Source organism: Cryptomeria japonica, chromosome 2 (assembly GCF_030272615.1).
Source record: "Cryptomeria japonica chromosome 2, Sugi_1.0, whole genome shotgun sequence".
Classification (NCBI taxonomy): Eukaryota; Viridiplantae; Streptophyta; class Pinopsida; order Cupressales; family Cupressaceae; genus Cryptomeria; species Cryptomeria japonica.
In genome coordinates, this window is record NC_081406.1 from 660,774,581 (window position 1) to 660,794,897 (window position 20,317).

The window sequence follows — 20,317 nt, forward strand, 5'->3', positions numbered from 1 at the left end:
CTTGACTAGGAAGTTTGTCTGGTAGTTTTTCAGATGTTCACTTATCTCATCTACCGACATGTCTGGAAAGAGATGTACCAGACTTCTTTCTCTCATCTTCTTTTCCGAGTCCATAGCATATTTCCACCTATTATCAATGTGTAAGTACAATGCTTTGGGAAGAGAATTAGTTACTTCCAATGGGACTAATCAAAATTTAAGAAGTGTACATACAACTGACTCTTCTATTTGCCTCTTTTCTTCTTCTGTCCGAGAGTCATATTTGACATACCTAAATGACCCAAATCCACCATATTGTTTCAAATTGGCACAAAAATTATCAACACTATGTACATCTTCCTTTTTGCTTTTGACAATCTGAAATTTATTTTTGTCTTTAGATTCGATGTCACTTGACTCTTTATTTAAAATGGGTCTCCGAGTAGACTTCTTATAAGTTTTTGTTACCTTAGGCATTGCAACATTTTTCTACTTATTACTCGGTGATACTACAGATGATCTAGTATTAGGGTGCTTCACTAGAGGAGTAGGTAATACCTGTGATGTATCTTGTTTCTTCCTTTTCAAAATTTTGCCTTTTGGCAACTCAGTGCTCAATGTAATTGCTACTTCTTGGGCTTCAGATTCCTCCTCAGTGATGACTTGATCGCTCTTGACAGGAGTGGAGGAAGAACCTTCTCCAAATTTCTCTGTTAATACTTTAATCATTTTTGTTGCTTTCCTTGTAGCCTTTGGTACTACAATGCTCATTTTGACTTTTTCTTTAACTTCTTCATATGTACCATATCTGATCTCGGTAGCATGCCTTGGCAGTGCAAGAAAGGCATATATTTGCTATTGTGTAATGTCAAAATCGATCTCATAACCCATAGGCAGCAAAGATTGAGTTCTCAGTTCTACTGCATTGACATAGCAGTAGTCGGTGTCTACTTCAAAACATATATTGTCCTTATATTTTTCCACTAATTGGGGTGGTATCCTGTGCCTGTTATGCATCTTTTCCTGAAACTTGCTAAAATAGTCATCCATAATCTCATTGAAGTTATCACCTAGCTGTTTGATGAAGTCATTGATTTGATGGGTGATTGGTCGGTGTAGCTCCTAGACTACATTACCAACTGATGGAAAGAATTTCTCAAAATAGAAAAACCTGCATACCAAAAGTGATCCAAACTTCAGTGTGTTTGCCGAGTTGTTCTTCTTTGGCTTCCTTATGGTGTTGAGATTTTCAAATAGATTTTTCAACATCACTTCACATAGATCAATCTTCATACCTTTCTTCACAATTTTATAGGCTAAATCAACAGCAGCACAGGGTACATTGTTTTCCCTTGCCGATTGAAAGAAACAATAACCTATGACTCTAATTGCAAACTTTAGCTCTGCATCTGTGACATTGTTTAGTTTCAGACCTCTGCAATCAGATTCAACTCTGGTTAAAGTGATCAATTCCTTCTGTGAAATCATTTTCTGAGCTCGGGCATGGTCAAAAATAGGGTAACCGGTGATCAAGTGGATGATTTCCTTGGTGATCTTGAATGGTTTCTCCTCTAACCACATAAAGTCATCATGAAATCTACTAAAAAAAAATTTAACCCATTGGGGTTTGAAGACTTGCGGGTAGGTTAGGGCTTCGGTCAATCCCTTGACTTTAATATGTTCAAATTTGCTATCCAGTTTTCCATCGTTACACAATTTATCATACGTGTTCTTGATCTCTGTGTGACCTAGTTCCTCAACATGAGACTTAGTGTAGAATCTAACATCCTCAACTAATAAAACCCTATCCAGAATGAGTGAAAATGCAGTTTTATCATTTGGTTCAGATGCTACTTTGGGAGGTAGTGAATATTTCAGTGAGGGCTTTTCAATGTTCTCAACAACAATGGGTTTCTGATTCTTAGGATCCATTTCAAACTTTGGATAATCACTAACGAAAAAGACTTAGGGTTTGAAAACTTTTCACCAACAGACACTTTCCACTTAGTAAATATAAAACAGATATTCACAACTGATATGATCGGTTAACTTGCTTGACAATGCGTTGTGATTGATATAAATACCTTGAATTTCACTTCACAAGAGATTTGATCGCATTTGAATCGCTTCTCTTTTCTTTCTGAAAACTTGGTAAGTGTAAAATGACCGCGTAAAAGCTTTAAGTACACATTTTACCTTATCGGGCTCTGTGCAGTTAGGTCAGAAAACATTAAATGCACTCGGTTCCACTAAATCGATTTACCTTCCTTTTATGCTTTTATCGAGTAGCCAGACTTCCTGCATTTACCGACTTGATAGGCTTCTTGCATTTACCGACTTAACTAGTGCTCCAAAAGACTTGATAAAATTTCAAACTTGCTAATGCATCTTAGCTATGCAGATTTTGAATTAAGTACAAGATAGAATAGGAACTGTTAAGATTTAACCTTGAGAGAATCCAGTCCCTTCATACCTTTACTGATTAATTTAGAATAGATGCACCAAGCTCAGTAGGAAAGGTGCTTTCTTCATTTGACACAATTTCCTTCTTTTTCCAAATCATTTGGAATTTACTTTTTATTTCTTTAATGTCTCCTCTAGGTTGATCTCTACAATCTCTAGCCAAGTGTCCAACTTTGTGACAATGAAAACATGCCATACCAAGATTTCTCCATGATCTTCAGTTGTTCACTCCAAACCTTATAAAGTAGTTGGCACTTATATATCCATATCTTCCACAACATTCACACCATATCCTTGTATTATAATCCCATGGTACTGGAGTATACTGTTGGTTAAGATCTATGTGAGTTCGGTAGCCTCTAGTATTTGCTTGGTGTGTAGACCACATATAGTTCTTCTGCTTAAACCAACACTTCTCGGTACTGTGTCCATATCTATTGTAGTTTTTACAAAACACTTTGAATTTTGCCTTTTGATAATTGCTAGCAGACTTTGTCCTACATTGGTTAGATGTGTGACCATATTTATTGCAATTGTAACAATAACCATTGGACCTAGTGACATTCAGTTGCTTATTTTTTCTAATTTGGCACATGTTGGTAGTATGTCCTTGTTTTCCATAGTAGTTGCAAATAGGCTTCTTTCCTTTGATGTTCTTCTTGTTTCCAACTTGTTTTGATGATTCTCCTCTCTCGGTGATGTGGATTCCTTTCTCAGTAGAGTCTTTTCCTTTGAAACCGAGTCCTACATCTTTGTTGGGTCTTCTTGTAGTTAGTTGCTCATCCAACATCCTTGATGCTTCATAACTTTTCTTAAGTGTTTCTTTTGACTTCTTTTCTACTTCAAGTTCATCAATCAATCTTGATAGTTCAAGTTTCAATGCTTGATTCTCATTTTCCTTTAGATTTGCTTCATGATATGCATAACCCAATTGATCAGACAAATTTTGTTGAATTCCAGTCATCCTTGTGATTTCATCATTCTTTTCAGACACTAATGCTTCAAGCTATTGTTTTTCTCTTTCTATATCTCTTATGTTATCCTCGGCTATCCTCAATGCATCAAGATTTTCAGTCATCTGTGTGCTGAAATGTTCATGTCCTCTTTTCATTGCTTTTAATGGATCAGTCAGTGCTTTGTTCTTTTTTTTCAATGCTCCAATCATTTCTTCAGTCTCTTCAGATATGTTGTTCTCAAATGATGTCTCAATTTCTTCTACCAGCTCTTGAGAGTCCTACAAATCATCGGACAATCATCTTCTAACTTTTAGTGATCTTTGCATTTGTTTCTGCATGTCTGCAATCACTTGATTAGCATGATCCAATTCATTTTGAAGATTCATAATTCTATGAGATTGTTTGTAGCCTTCCATTGATAAGATCTTTCTCTTCAGGTAGTTAAACCCTTTTCCAAGATTAAAGCTCTGATACCAATTGTTAGGCCCAATATGGAAAGCTAATGTACTGAGAGGGGAGGGGTGAATCAGTACTTCAAATCTTTTCTTCAACAATAACTTTACGGTTAAGCATAAACCAAAAACTGTTGTAACATAATATAATGCTAAAACAAATAAATAACAATCATACATGATTCACTCCATAACACATATATTTTGGTTATGCAGAAACTCTTGGTTAGAGAGAAAAACTGTGGTGGGGATGACACCCACAACTTCACTACTGCAATAATAAAGGTTGCTCGGTTAGAGCTACATGTTTAGCTATTTCTGATAGCTTACCCTATTAGGAGTATCAAGATCTTTAGATCTACCTTGCTAAAGGATTTTACAACACTTATTCTAAATGCTACACCTAGTTAAAGGCTTTACAATTTATAGACTTTGTTAGAGTCTTTTACCCTGTTAAAGGTTTCTCTTACAACTCAAAATATTACAACCAAAATCTTACAAAATATCTGCAACTTCACATCTGAAATGTTATAGTAGATTCTATGTGCTCAAAATGAAATTACCTTGCTTATAGAATACCTCAGTAAAGCATAAATTAACTCAGTAAACTTTTATGTTTACTCTATTCCTTGACTATTCTCTGAAATCTTTCTCAGTGACCTCTGTGTATCTCTATCAATCGTAATAGCCATAACATTCAGTGCTTTCCCATGATTTTGCTTTTCACATATGTCTTGCTTCACACACACATATTTGATCCTCAATTCATGTTGTATAAATAGATCTCTTGTAATGGTGATCTTGTTCATGCTTCGATCTTACAAACATGATTCATTAAATGAATAACCATACAAAATTATTTCATTGGATAGATGTCCTCAAAATCATATAAAATCTATAAGTTCAATTTCCAATGTGTTAATAGTTTCTTGTTCCACGATCTTTGTAACACGTTTCCCATATGTGTCTAGGTTCAATGAATCTGGTAACACATTTCACTCGGTGTGTATTAACTCGGTATACCGTCTTTGCTACTCAATAGTCATAGAACGTTACTTGATAGATAGCTCGGTGTATACTAAACTTTGTGACATGTAACTTCTGTAACAGACTACTCTGTGCTTACCAACTGAATATTTTGGTAGTAATAACCGACTAGAGTATATAGAATGACTTTGGACATAAAACTAATGACAACTTAGTAAATAGTAACATCTCACACACACATATGATTACATTGACTACCGGTGTAACTTCAATTGGTTTACACTGTCAACCAACATGTTTAAAGGTTTATCTCTAATTGGTACTCTGTGTTAATCGGTATGTGCTTAAGAGATAACCTGTGGCTACACTAAGTTGGCATCAAAATGAAGATGAAGATGAAGATGGAGATCAAGTGGAAGATTCCAGGACAATGAATCACATGTTTGTTCCAACCAATATTGACTGTTCTAATCGGTATCTATTTTTGTGATGAGTTACCAGCACCGTTTTCTTGGCGATCATTTTTGTGATGAGTTGTGATTACTTGTCTAGATACACTACACCTAGGAAATTGTGTTCTGATTTCCTTAGGTCGACATAAGATTTGAATGCCTATATTAAGATATCTTAGTGAATCATTTAAAACTAATAGTGATAGAGAGGAGATTATGTGAATACTGATATGCATAAAGAGTGAAAGCTTTTGTTGAAGAGCGATAAGTGTTAAGATGAAGAGTAGTGTTGAATGTACTTAGAATGATCTAATCAAGCAAATATTTTACTACTCAGAACATATTAAACCATTCTTGTTGTTTTTTAATCATTACAATAGAATCAAATCCCCTGACTAGGTAAGCTCTAACAACCTTCATTATACAAATCCTCTAACAAGGTGATCCATTAGTTTGGATTCTCAAATCCTCCAGCAAGGTTACTCCTAACAGGGTAGTACTTTTAACAGGGTATAAGCTTCTAATCAAGCTTGGGATCTCTAACAAGATTCTCTCCTAGCAAAGCACTTTGTAAGGCCTTAACTGGTCAACTATCTATTACTGCAGATAGTTAACTTGTGAGTTCCATCTCACCGTGGTTTTTACCTATTTGTGTTTTCCACATATAAACACTTGTGTTATGGTGGATGTTTCACTTATTGTGGATGTTGTTATATCATTTTGGATAGCATGTATTTTGTTTAAATGCTTGATTAAGTTCATCTACTAGTTTTTGTTTGAAGTAGTGTTTTATTTGGTGTCACTGATTCATCCCACCCCCCTCTTAGTGATTTTCAAGTCCATCAATTAGTATCGAAGCCTAACTTCTTTGAAGCCTAGCCGCTTAGAAGGGAGTCTTGAAACTACCATGGGGGATAGGAGCTACTTTGAGATGATTAGAGAGCTAGAAGGTAGTAGAAATGAAGTCAAATCCCTTAGTGGCAAACTGAAAGCTTCTCAAGTCAAAAGGAGAGAGCTATCTGAAAAACTGTTAGAAATATCTGATAATAGTTCTTTAGATGAAGTCAATATTGAAGCTTTAGCAGATGAAGTTGAAAAGGTGAACGGTGAGAAACTGAATCTAAGAAGAGAGCTATAAGGTCTCACTATCTGCATGAGTCAGGAACTAGAAGCCAGAAGAGCTGTTGAAGATCTTATCAAGGTAAGAGATCAAGAGATTATAAAGATCAAATGGGAAAAAGACACTATGCATGAGAACTTGATTGCTGAAATTGAAGAAAAGGAGAACCTAAAGCTAGATCTTGAGTTGGCATCGTCTTTGAAAGAGAACCTATCTAAGAATAATGAAGATCTTGTCAAAAAGCTTACTGAAGCCACTGATAAATTGTAGAAGTTCATCAAAAGTTCTACCATGCTGGAAGAACAAATTTAATCACAGAGAATGAAGGGTGATATCTCTGGACTTGGTTTTCATACAACTGAAAAAGGTGAATCCTCTAGTACAAAGAACAAAACTGCTCCTAAAGTCAAAAAGACTACCGGTAAGAAAGTTTTTAAACCTGTCTTCTCTGTTTGTCATAAGCCTAGTCACACTACAAATGTCTGTAGAGACAAACCTAATAGAAATACAATTTACAATACTAATGCTAGGTATGTGTCTAGAAAGTTTGAAGGTCATAACTACACATGTGGAATGTATGGGCATAGGCATGTTGAGTGCAGATATGGAGAAAACATTCTTGTACCACACATGCATCCTAGACCAAATAGTGACTGGATAAGGAACTTTGATAACTGAGTAAACCTAAACTAGCAAAGATCCTATGGCAACTGTTTTAGTCCATTCGAGATGGAAAAGGTAACAAATGTTGTTTGTACCTTCTGTAATAACTTTGGTCATGTGGCTATGAACTACAAAAGAAGAACAGGAAGAGGAAATGTAGGACCTTAGAGATCATATGGTATGGTCTGTTACCACTGCAACAAACCGGGGCACTTAGCAAAGTTCTGTAGATCAAGAAATAGCAGACCGGTCAACTCTTTCAAGGATCAAGAAAGGCAAGCAGGAAGTTGACGTTGAGGAAACCAGAGAAGATATGAATCAGATTTGGAAAAACAAAGGTGATGATTCGGCTGGAGAAGAAACTGCTCCTTCACCCAGTGAAGAGAACCCAACACCAGTGACTTAAGCCTATTTTAAACAGCTAAGGGGAGCTCAACGGTAAAACATCTCCGGACCCCTTGTAGAATGATTGGGAAAGAATTTTTGAATTATGAATTTTGGTGACTTTTTGTTGATGTGTTATCAGCCAGTTTTTCACTTAAGTGGTGAAATTAGGATTTGTAACCTAAAGTGCGAGCATTTATTATAGTTGGTAAAAAGGGATAAAAGCAAGTTTTACTCTATCTTTTTTACCCTAACTCTTTTCGAGAAAGAAATTTGAAGAGATTGCAGAGTTGAACAAGATTGTCTTGGTGTCAATTGGCAAATTGCTTTATGATTAGAGAAATTAAATTGAATCAAAAGTTGAAGAGAGGTCACGGGTGTGCATTTGGGTATTTAAACCAGGAAGTGGAGCGACATGCAAGAACCAAAGTATTTCTTTGAGTATATCGCTTTGAAACTTGTTTATCTAGAATGGCATCTACTTCTAAGTCTGCAGAGAGGTTGATGATCACTGCTAGGCCTGAGGAATCTCTAAAGGTAGATGAAATTATGTCTTATAATGCATTGTCACAAGTCCCAAAAGGTGTTGTGGTCAAAGGTGACTTGTCCAGCTATATAGATTGCAAGATAGAAGATTTAGGAACTCTACACATCTATACACAGATGAAATCACTCTGTGATAAGAGCGAAAAGATTGAAACAAAATATGCTAGGGTTTTTGAAAAAGGTTTTCATAATGCCGCCTATTTTCTTGAAGATTTTGAGGAAGAACACATAAGAATCATTTTGAGTCGAGTCCATGGAGAGAATATATATTTGGAAAGGACTCATACAATAACCAAGAAAGCTATTAGGGTTGTAAGGGGTTATTTCTCAACCGGTGAAATTCTTGTGCTAAGAAGAATTTCAAAGGATACTGTCTTCAAATTAACTAGTTCTACATCTGATAATCATTCTTTTTCTATCAACAATATTAGAGACCCTGTGGTGAAACTTGCAGCAATGGTGATAGGCTACCAGGTGTTTTACTCCAGTAGACTTAATAGTGTTCCATTTGCAGCAATTCATGCAACACATAGAATGATTGTTGATAACACATATTATGATATTTGTGAAGCCATTAGAGTGCAATTATTTCAAATTTTGGAATCTATTAAGAAGGACAAAACATAAAAGTTCAAATATGGTCATCTATTAGTCGGGTTATTTTTCTATTTTCAGAACTTCCTACCGAGTATTGGAGATATTGAATGGTCCAAAGACCTACCGGTCAATGCACATATCAAGAACAACATTAAGGCTATGAAGAATACTTTTTCAGCTGCCATCAATAAGTATTTTAATGAATTTCAGAAAAAGATGAGCATGAGAATGAGGTTACCTGAAGATGTGGTAAAAGACTTTGCAAAAGACATAGTCTTCACTATTACCACTAACTTGAGATAAAAAAGATGCAAAATTGGACATTGTGGTAGTCCAAGTTGCACCAACAGAAACCAGTACTGCACTTGTAAGTAATGTGAAAGGAAATAAAAAGAAGTCTGATGAAAAATCTCCTGTGAAAAAGACCACAAGGGTGACTCGGAGTTTCCTAACCAAAAAGGAACTGGCACCTAAAGTATATGTAAAGAAGGAGAGTGCACCAAAGAACATAAATCAAAAATTGATTTTGCAACCAGAGTCTAAGGGTACAAATTCTGAAGAAGAACCAAAGAAGGTAAAGGTAGTGTCGAAGGCAACTACACCTATAGATATTGCTACCTACAAACCTGACACAGTTTTTGAGAGAACAATGAAGACATTAGGAAGAAATAGGTTTGACAATGTCAAAGAATATTTTGATTCTTTCACTGAAGATGAGCAAAAGCAAGTAATCCAACAGGTAATAACTTATTTGGATCATTACAATATATTTCTGCATGACTTGGAAAAAGATATTTTAATCTCTTTGTATGATACTCTTTTAGATAAATGGGAAGAAGCTATTCAATTGGAAAAGAAGATTATTGATGAAATATTTGAACTATATTTTTCCAATTTATCATTGGATGGAATTAGTGCTTTAGTTGAGCAATACAAATTATATTTTAATTTTAAAATGAGAAGATTGAAGCTTCTTAATGTAAAAATGATAGTTATTGAGTCTGAGACACATCAGCTAGCCTGTGTAATCAAAAAGAGAGAAGAAGTCATCCACTCTAGCAATAAGGATGATATCCAATCAAGAAGAAGGATGATTCCATTGTTCTTGTTGATGAAGATGATCAGAATATAGTAGACCTATCTTGAGACATCACTGCACCAGATGTGGAGCCTCCTACAATCACTAAAGTACAGGTTACATTAGATGAACAACTGGGTATTCAACTGAAAGTGGATAATGAACTAACAACAAAACAACTGGAGAAACCCCAATCTCAAAAGGTCATTGAAAATACTCAAAAGGAGTCTATTGAGAAAGTTGTCACTTAGTTGCTTGGAGAAACAACAGAGCTGAACACAAAGAGAGATATCATTAAAAGTGTACCCCCTGAACTGGCGAAGCAAAAACTACTTGAAGATGATGATGATGATTCTTTAAGTATTTTCGGACCCATTGACATGAACACCTTGAGTGCATCAGAAATGATGAATATTGCTAATGTTATGCAATCTCAAGCACAACAAGAAGAGACTGAAAGAGAAAAGGATTGAAGCAGAGACAATCTAGAATGCAATAGAAATTTTGTATGGTTTACTACAAATAGTTGTTGCACATCTTCCTACACCCATTAGAAAACTTGGTCAGTTAGTTGCAGATGCATCTGATCAAATAAAGTCGCTTGAAGATTCTGCTCAAATTTCTGCTAAGAAGAGCCACGAGAAGAAATATGGAGATAAACTAGCAAAGAACATTGAAAGTGGCAAAATGGCTTTATCTAATCATGGAAGTCTGTTGAAGAAAGATATTGAATCTGCAGGAAAGTATCTTGCCTCTACCTCCAATGTTTCTTTCTTTTACTCTAACATTTATAAGAGTCAAATTGAAATCGAGCAAGAAATGGAAAGGATATGCAAGGCATATGTCCCACTCCAGGACTCCATTCATGCCTTTAACCAGTCTGTAGATGATTTGCATGACAGATTGGTCAGGAATGATAATGAGAAGGCTAAGAGATTTCAATCTCTAAAAGAGCTCAAGAGTCAACTCACCTCACAAGTCGATATTCTTCAGAGAGCCTACTCCAATGCATAAGTTATTCTTGCTACTCCTGAAACCTGCACGCTAGACTCAATGGAAGAATTCCATTCCTAGTTGATGTCTACATCTGAGTATGTTGCTAACATACTGGAATCATGGGAAAATGCTTTATCATAGATGAAGTAGAACTTCAATGATATTTTTATGAGATTAGCCAATGCATGAACTTTTTTTAAAATTGTAATATATGCTGAACACATTGATACAAAATTTTTATATATATGTATATATTTTACTTTATCATTTTGGTATTATTGTCAAAGGGTGAGTAATAATATGTATGTGTTTTTTTAAAAATTTTGTATTTATGCATGCATTAAGGGGGAGTATTGCATTAAAGGGAAGTATGAGCACATGTGTAAATATGTTGTGTATGCACACTTAGCAGTATTGTATTACTCTAAAAATTTCTAAGTATTGCCATCAATACCAAAGGGGGAGATTGTTGGCTTGATGATAATTGTAATATATTCATCACTTGTTGTCATTGATGAAACACTCTCACACACACATATTATTACATTCACTACCGGTGTAACTTCAATTGGTTTACACTGTCAACCGGTATGTGCTTAAGAGATAACCTATGGCTACATTAAGTCAGCATCAAAATGAAGATGAAGATGAAGATGGAGGTCAAGTGGAAGATTCCGGGACAACTAATCACATGTTTTGTTCCAATTGGTATTGACTGTTCTAACCGGTATCTATTTTTGTGATGAGTTACCAACACCGTTTTCTTGGTGGTCATTTTTGTGATGAGTTATGATTACTTGTCTAGATACACTGCACCTAGGAAATTGTGTTTTGATTTCCTTAGGCCGACATAAGATTTGAATGTCTATATTAAGACATCTTAGTGAATCATTGAAAACTGATAGTGATAGAGAGGAGATTATGTGAATACGGATATGCATAAAGAGTGAAAGCTTTTTTTGAAGAGCAATAAGTGTTAAGATGAAGAGTAGTGTTGAATGTACTTGAATGATTTGATCAAGCAAATATTGTGCTACTCAGAACAGATCAAACCATTCTTGTTGTTTTCTAATCATTACAACAAAATCAAATCCCCTAACCGAGTAAGCTCTAACAAGGTGATCCATTAATTTGGATTCTCAAATCCTCCAGTGAGGTTACTCCTAATAGGGTAGTGCTCTTAACATGGTATAAGCTTTTAATCAAGCTTGGGATCTCTAACAAGATTCTCTCCTAGCAGAGAACTTTGTAAGGCCTTAACCGGCTAGTTATCTATTAATGTAGATAGTTAACTTGTGAGTTCCATCTCACCATAGTTTTTACCTATTTGGGTTTTCCACGTATAAACACTTGTGTTATGGTGGATTTTTTACTTATTGTGGATGATGTTATATCATTTTGGATAGCATGTATTTTGTTTAAATGATTAATTAAGTTCATCTACCAGTTAGTCTTTGAAGTAGTGTTTTATATGGTGTCACTGATTCACCCCCCCTCTCAATGCTTTTCAATTCCATCAAAAAATATGTCCCTTCAAATTATATCAAGAGATCCCACTATGTTGATGCCAAAATCATAATGCGATAGTGTTGTATATCATCAAAAAAGACTAGCATGAGCATAAAGGTTTTGCGATAATTATATCATCAAAAATTGTCAAATAGTGTTCTCTAATAACAAAAATTGTAAAGCTCATCAAATGCATGATAATAAGTCGTGTTGCAAAAGTACACCCCATCCAATTATATCAAGTGTACCCACTATGTACATTGAAAAACCGTGTTGCCAAAAAAAAACATTCATCAATAGACCTACATTTTGAACACATCCTTAATATACACGTAACAAACTTGAACATTAAGGTTTAATGATCATTGTCTTAAATGAAATGCATGGTAAAAAAAATAAGGCACCATTAAAGACCTACTACTCAAGTATGCCTAAAGGGTCATCTACTTGCTTAAGAGTATCCAATATTGCTTCATGATCAGCAGTAGTCACTGTCCATAGGTCTTTGGTCTTTGGTCTTTGGTTTTATTTGATGCTTCAAAAACTTGACATTGGTAGCTATAATAAGGTGTGAATACATGAGAATGGTTTTGTGTCTCTCATAGTCTTCAAATGTAGGTATGTCATTCTTTCTAATCATGTATGTTCGCAACCAAGTTCCCACAACAACAACTGAAACTGTAGGATATATGAACCCATCATCATCTATCACTGGTTGTGTTAGCTTCTGTTTTCCCTGTACACATCGTGCTAACCAATATTCTGATCTCTCTTCATTCACTTGCGGTGCAACAACTACAAAAATATGTCCTAGATGTACAAGATCTGATAGACGGTCATACTCAAGTAAACTTTCCATGTCATCATTTGACAAGGATATTGTTTGAGATAAAGGAGTTAGATATTGGATAACCCACGTATCAACCCACTCACTTGACTCACACTAATCCGAATCACACCGAACACAACTCTGACAAAAACCACCCAACAATCATGTCCAAATGGTCCATGTACTTGCATCTGAGCTGAGAAATGAATGCATCTTTGAAGAATCTTTAATTGTTTGACAATCCAATCTGTATCCCACTGTGCTCTCCTCAACCAACCAAAAGAATCTGGTCACTATTGAATCAAGAGTACCTCCATGTGACAATGATGAACCACACCAATTAACAATAGAATGTGCATCAGAGAAATTTGCACCTGAAATCCTCATTTGCTCCTTAACTAGAGCTCTCTTCAAACATGCACCCACTCCATCATGCTCCCCCTTCCCATGCCCTGCCTCAAAACAACACCAAATATGAGGTATACGCCTCTCTACATGCATTCTACTCAACCAATAAAACATACAATCATTCTTGAATTAACCCATACAGTTATCTGACCATATGATATGTCGATCAATTGCAATATCTTTCTCATGCAAGAACTCAAAAAAAATATCAAAAGAATGTTACACATACTCGAAGGAGTGTGATCTATCATCACTCATATAAAAATGATACTCCGTGATTATCTTCCTGTCCTCTTTTGTACTATCAGGATCATGTCTATATGTAATGTGAACAAAAATAGAAATCTAGATTGAATTGTAGTACTAAGACTGTATGTCATTCTATGGTTGTAATGTATAGTTCTCTGCAAAATCAACCACTAATACAATAATGCCAATCCGGAAAGAGTTCTTACACATCTTGAGATATTGATCTAACCATTGAGACCTATGGGTGTGCCTTGCATACTTGTAGAAAATATTTTCCTTAAAATCCAAAATAAAATCAGTAGCACTCACTTCTCTTGAGACTAATTCACATCTAGAACCTTAACCTCCACTCTTCAAAGTATATTTCACTGTCTCATATCTCTTTTTCTCAACATAATTCTTTCCAAACTTGTGTTCACTTCCCTCATAAAAAAATGAAACAAACTTTGACAACTCACCATATTGTGAGCACTTCTCATTTAAACAATCATTTTTATAGAAATATCAGCCATCATCTCTAGGGCATAAAAATAGATCTTGCAAGTCTCTTGATGATCTCGGAAATAGCATTGCACCACACTCCTGCAACATCTCATTAGTATGCATCGTAAAATGAGTATGGCATAAAATTTCATGGTACATTGAAAACTCCACATGGTACTTGCAACAACAAGTATTACAGATCTTAAGAGGTACACAATAAAATGGCTTCAAATATTCAAAGGCCTTTTGTGATATTTGCAAAGTTGGATGTACTTCACAAAAAAATTTGTACAACATTGTTTGGCTTGATTCCAAGAAATGTTTGGGATGCGGTGTGTGGTCTCGGTTGCCAATACTTAATTTCAAAATGTGCTTTACATTGGGTGATACTCTAAAATTAGAGTGCCAAAATTATTGAATCTTCTCCTTCACATTTTTAGTCAACTTTCTATCAACACGTGGAAGCCTCCCACCAAAAGCCCATGTATCATGTAGAAGTGGATCGTCAAGTCTTTGTCTTCGTGCAAGTTCTCTATCCAAAGTTTTATGGTTTATGTTCAAATCAACACAAGTTTGTCTCATTTGATGAGCCTTCCTCAATTAATGGCTTACTAAGGAGGTTTTAATCACTCTTCGAGTGGATCTCTTATCTCTTTCCTTGGTATTCTTTCCAATAGAATTGAGAGCGTCAAATAGATTTTGGGAAATAATAGAATTTCTCTCCATCTTCTTTTTCATACAAATATTCAATTTGTTTAGCAATGGTCTCATCTTTATCATCTTTAGCAATTGAACAAAAAGTTGGCATTGCTTGGTCAATGTCTTATTGCTAAAATTTTGGTTGAAAATTTGTGTAGCCCACAATCGAACGGTTCTTGTTGACCTCTTGCCTTCAAGATTCACAATAATGTTCTCATAAATTTCAAGTAACCATTTTGGGGTTCTTGAAGGTCTTGGATTTGGAATTTGTCTTTCATCCTTGAGAGGGTCTTCATTTCTAAAGTAATTAGGTGTTACATATTGTTCACTTGGTTGAGCACCTTCAATGTCAAAGTTTTCCACATTTTCACCTCCAATGTCAAAATTTTCCACATGTTCACCTCCTATGTCAAAATTTTCTACATTTTCACCTCCAAAGTAAAAAAAAATCATATTTACACCAAAATTATGGACACCTTCATTGTCAACTCCCAAATTTTCACTTTCCATTCTCACGTCATGTTGAGCATTTTCATTATCACTTTCAACATTTTCAACATATTCAAAATTTTCACTTTCAAAATCTACATTTTCATTTTCAATAACTTGTTCAACATTTTCAAATTCAATTTCCTCATCACTTGAAGTAAAATTAGCAATATTTAACATACCTTGTCTTCTCCTCCTATGATCTTCTCTACCTCTTTCTCTATACACTTCAATTTGGTCATTTGAAAGTTTTCTTTTGCATTTAGACTTTCGACGACTATTACTCCCCATCTACCTCCACAAAGATGCTCCTTAATGATTGACAATTTAAGATTTGACTTTAAGAATCTCTCAAAAGCACAAATTTATCTCAACTTGTCTAAAAACCCGTGATTGTTGACATAAAACAGAATGTGAAGAATGTAGACCGTTGGAATCCACAAAATGGCCCAAAAGGCTCTTTTTTATTTACAAAAAAAGGATATCTGATAAAATCGGATATCAAATTATATCGGATATCCGATTTTAATGTATAAATTTGTGGTCCCAAAATAATTTTCCATTGCGGCCTTTTTTTTAACTGTTGCCACATTAATGGTAGTGAAAGAAATCAGATATCTGATTTCAGTACTCATATTTTAGAGAGAGAGAGAGAGAGAGAGAGAGAGAGAGAGAGAGAGAGAGATCAAGGGAGAGAAAGATTAGGGGAGAGGGAGAGAGAGAGAGAGAGAGAGAAAGAGAGAGAGAGAGAGAGAGAGAGAGAGAGAGATCAAGGGAGAGAAAGATTAGGGGAGAGGGAGAGAGAGAGATTAGGGGAGAGGGGGAAGGGGGTAGTGGGACACAGAGAAAGATTAGGGGAGAGGGGAGAGAGAGAGAGAGAGAGAGCCCTAATTGTGTCATTATGGGTCATATGGTGTCTTAAGGGGTCGTAGGACACCATATGACCCCTTAAGACACCATTGGACCCATAATGACCCAATATGGTGTCATATATTGTCCTTAGGGGTCATATGGTGTCCCATGACCCCTTACGACACCATATGACCCCTAATGATACCATATGGTGTCATAAGGGGTCATATGACCCATAAGGACAACGTATAGAGTCCTAAAGGGTCATATTGTGTCGCAAGGGGTCATGTGGTGTCTTAAAGAGGTCATATGAAACAATACGACCCCTTAGGACACAATATGATGCATAACAATACATTTTGGTGTCATAAGGGGTCATATAGTGTCCTAAGGAGTCATAGGACACAATATGACCCCTTACGACACCATAGGACCCATAATGACCCAATATGGTGTCATAAGGGGTCATATGTTGTCCTAAGGGGTCATATATTGTCCCATGACCCCTTAGGACACCATATGACCCCTAACAACACCATATGGTGTCATAAGGGGTCATATGACCCATAACGACACCATATAGAGTCATAAAGGGTCATATTGTGTCCTAAGGGGTCATATGGTGTTTTAAAGGGGTCATATGAAATAATATAACCCCATAGGACTCAATATGACCCATAAAGACACAATTTGGTGTCGTAAGGGGTCATATGGTGTCCTAAGGGGTTGTAGGACATAATATGAACCCTTAGGACACCATAGGACCCATAACGACATCCCATATGGTGTCATAGGGGGTCATATGTTGTCCTTAGGGGTCATATGGTGTCCCATGATGCCTTAGGACACCATCTAACCCCTAACAACACCATATGGTATCATACAGGGTCATCTGACCCATAATAACATTGTATAGAGTCCTAAAGGGTCATATTGTGTCCTAAGTGGTCATATGGTGTCTTAAAAGGGTTATATGAAACAATATGACCCCTTAGGACACAATATAACCCATAACAACACAATATGGTGTCGTAAGGGGTTGTAGTACACAATATGACCCCTTAAGACACAATAGGACCCATAACGACCCAATATGGTGTCATAATGGGTCATATATTGTCCTTAGGGGTCATATGGTGTCCCATGACCCCTTAGGACACCATATGACCCATAACGACACCATATCATGTCATAAGGGGTCATATGACCCATAACAACATCATATAGAGTCCTAAAGGGTCATATTATGTCGTAAGGGGTCATATGGTGTCTTAAAGGGGTCATATGACATAATATGACCTCTTAGGACACAATATGACCCATAACGACACAATTTGGTGTCTTAAGGGGTCATATGATGTCCTAAGGGGTTGTAGGACACAATATGACCTCTTAGGACACCATAGGACCCATAAAAACCCAATATGGTTCCATAAGGGGTCATATGTTATCCTTAGGGGTCATATGGTGTCCTATGACCCTTTAGGACACAATATGACCCTAACGACACCATATATTGTCATAAGGGGTCATATGACCCATAACGACACAGTATAGAGTCCCAAAGGGTCATATTGTGTCGTAAGGGATTAGATGGTGTCTTAAAGGGGTCATATGACACAGTATGATCCCTTAGGGAATATATGACCCATAATGACACAATTTGGTGTCTTAAGTGATGGGGTTCCCCTAGCTTGCTCACACTTCACCTAGTTGGCATTGCTCAATTCCACCAACTCTCCAGGCCTAGCTATGCTCTAAGACCTCCAATTACTTCTAAATATCTTCTAGGTCTTGCTTCTTTTCATTTTCAAGGTGTTTTCTTCAAGTGTTTTCACTAGGAACCCTACCAATTCACAATGCTTCCCATGTGCTCATTATGGTTGTCTTGGCTTAAACTTGTCAAATTGACCTCCTACTATTGTAAGTTGATGCAGAGGTGTGGAGGTGGCTTCTAAAATGATTTGAATACCTTTTGGTTCCAATTGAGGTTTTCTTTCATTTCCTTACTTACCGATTTCACCATTTTGCCTAGAAAAGGGCTACAAGGAATGAGCCCCAATTAGACCTCCAAAATCCGGTTTTCTAGGGATTGGAGGAAAATGGTCCAAAAGACCCCCAAAAAAAATTTGGATTTTCTTCAAAGATACACCTAACCTCAATTTATTTTTGTGGTTTTGGTTCCTTATCCCACAGTACAATGCCCTAACCCAAAAATGAGGGTTTTGAAGGGTTTCTAGGCCTTCTAACCGGTAGTGATTGGTCAAGTTTGTGTTTGAGAAATAAATGGTCTTTTCAAGGCTTCCCATTGCATTGGAAACTCTTTACTAACTTCATGGACCCCTCCAAAATATTAGATTGTGATTTGGCATTCACCCCTGCACTTTGCACACCAAATTCACCTTGACTCCTCTAGCCGAGTTGCTCTTGGACTAGCCTAGAACAAGGTGACAGTCATATTAAATTTCATCTCCACCACTTGTCCCTACATATATACACTATAAAAGTGGTTTCCTTCCATTTCCTAACAGGCTGTGATGGCAGCATAGAGGGAATTCATAAGGCAACCATTTTACACAAAATTGCTATATACAAGCCAAAATTGGTTGTTTGCAAACAAAGCAATGAAAAAACTAATAAAACCTAGATTCAAAGCTTGAAATGAAAATATTAACTCTAAAACACACCAAAGAAACTCAATCCATTACTGGATCAATAGATTCAATCCATTTGTATTCACAAAATGAGCAAAATAAGCCAAAATGATGTCAAACAGTCCAAAAATGAGTAGTTTCATAATGTTGATCTTACAAAAACAATACATTAACTTTGGTAGCCATGCAAGAGAAGGTTTTATAGTCTTCCCCATGTGTTGATGCATTCCATGGCATTGGGCTATCCCTAACTCCACCACTAAGAAAATTAGGACAAAAATTGTCATGACAACTTTCAAAAGTTGTCATGACAACTTTTTGCAATTTTGCACTTTTTGCACTTTTTGCCTTTTCAACCTATGAAACCTATTCTAAGTCATTAATCATGAATTTTAAATAATTTCTAAGACTATTTTAACCCTCCCTAATGCTTATCCTAATTTTAAACACTTTTGACCATCAAGAAGGTCAATTACCTACTCAAACCACTACCTATGCATAAAATGTAAACCTAAGAAGAATTAACTCAATATAGGCCTACATTTTACTCATCACACTCACTCTTGGACCCTCCTAGAGTCCTGATTCAATACCTAACTTGGCTAAGGTCGGTACAATCCAAAATTGAGAAAAACTAATAGCCTAAGTCCTAGGTGCTCCTGCACCATTCTCCTAAACAAAAGAAAATCATGTCACCTCCTTGGGAATCAGATTCCGATCAATGCCTAGCTTCTTAAACTCTATCTCAAGCACCCATGTAGCTTCAGCATAATTCATCCCCTGCCACTTGATTAGGTTCTCCCAATAGATTTGATGCCTTGTCTTCTTAGCGATCCTTGAACTTAACACCTTCTCGGCCTTTGGATTTGGTTTGGCTAGTAGTTGAAGGTTGCTCACATCATCTTATACCTCTGAGTGACTGCAGTTTGAACCTTGAATTGGTCCTTTGTAGGAAACTAAGTCTGCTATGTTCAAAAGCGGTGACAATCCTATGTCATTAGGTAGGTCCACCTTGTATGCATTTTCTCCATATTTGGCTAGAATGGCACATGGACCCAACCTTCTCATTTGCAACTTCTTAGGAACTCCTTGCTATAGCCTTGCTTTGTTTAGGTGCACCATGACAAGATTTCCCACTTGAAATTGGAGGTTCTCCCTTCTTTCATTAAATTTTTGTTTGATTTTGTTTGTGTTCTCCATCAATGCTTGCTTGACTGATTCATGTACCTCCTTCATTGACTAAGCAAAGTCTTCTGCATATCCACTTCTTGCTTCTACACTACCTAAGTCTCTCAACTCCAAAATACCCCTTGGGTGCACACCATAAACCACAGGTAGTCCTATTGATGGTGTCATTGTATGCATATTTAGCTTGTGAAAGTACTTGATCCCATGTTTGACCATACTCTTTGGTAAGGCACCTCAATAAACTCCCTAAGCTCCTATTCACCACTTCGGTTTGCCCATCTGTT